General features: G+C 33.6%; 1 protein-coding gene across 1 annotated transcript in view; it reads left to right on the top strand.

Moving 5' to 3' along the window:
• Positions 1–974, top strand: part of LOC107719407 (importin-13-like) — a 43,104-nt gene that overhangs the window by 29,987 nt on the left and 12,143 nt on the right. The window lies entirely within an intron of this gene.

The following is a 974-nucleotide window of genomic DNA, read 5'->3' as shown; positions in this document are numbered from 1 at the left end:
CTGTTTTTTTTTTTTTTTTTTCTTCTGTAGGGCTGCGCAGTTTGGCAAAAATTGTTGTGATTTATATATTTAAATAATTATAAAGTAGTAGTAATTAATATGAATAAATTAGGGATGCACCGAAACCACTTTTTCCAGTACTCGCCCGATACCGATACTTTTATTTTCGGTACTTGCCGATACCGAGTACCGATACCAATATTTTTATTGCATTTGTAAATTTTTAAAATATTGGGTACAGAAACCAAAAGAGTATGTATAATGTTAGTTGGTTAACTTCATTTATCAAATAGATACAGTCAAACCAAAATTTATTCAGACACCATCAACATTTCTCACGTTATCACAGTTTATTCGCTATAGTTAAGAAAATGGTAATAAAATATAACAAGAACTCAGGGTCTGAATAATTTTTGGTTTGACTGTATATCCTTCTGTTATTTTCACACTTAGTTATGCCCATTAAAATGTATTTTACAAGTTTTTGTTACTTTTACTGTTCATTTTTTTGCTCTATGGTACATCATCTTTAATTTAATAGCATTAGAGCTGCTCCATTGCAGCGGCTTAGTACTTTAATCACGCGCTTTGCTGTAATAATGCAGGGAACCACTCGTTATAAATGTGATATTTGTGATATTTTCAGAAATAGAAGTCGCGTTTTTTCATCTGAAACGTGCTGCGATTTATATTCTCATATAATGCAGAAACACTCGAGCAAGCAAAACGCGCACGTATTTGTACTGCTGCAGAATAGTACAGCCTAGTGCATTTCACACAGGCTGCTAGATTCACTTTCGCCAGAAAGTCGTGTATGCCTAAGGTTAAAAATAAATGACATTTATAGTGAATGCCCCTATAAATGGTCTTATTTTTACAATTTAGTTTTAATCCAAATGATGCGTGTGCAAAAGTGAGTGAAAATCAAAGATCACACAACAGAATTGCGCGCGCTCTCTCTCTCGCTCTCTCTC

This window comes from Sinocyclocheilus rhinocerous, unplaced genomic scaffold, assembly GCF_001515625.1.
Source record: "Sinocyclocheilus rhinocerous isolate Xijiao unplaced genomic scaffold, SAMN03320098_v1.1 scaffold303, whole genome shotgun sequence".
Taxonomy (NCBI): domain Eukaryota; kingdom Metazoa; phylum Chordata; class Actinopteri; order Cypriniformes; family Cyprinidae; genus Sinocyclocheilus; species Sinocyclocheilus rhinocerous.
This window is presented reverse-complemented; position numbering and strand designations above follow the sequence as displayed.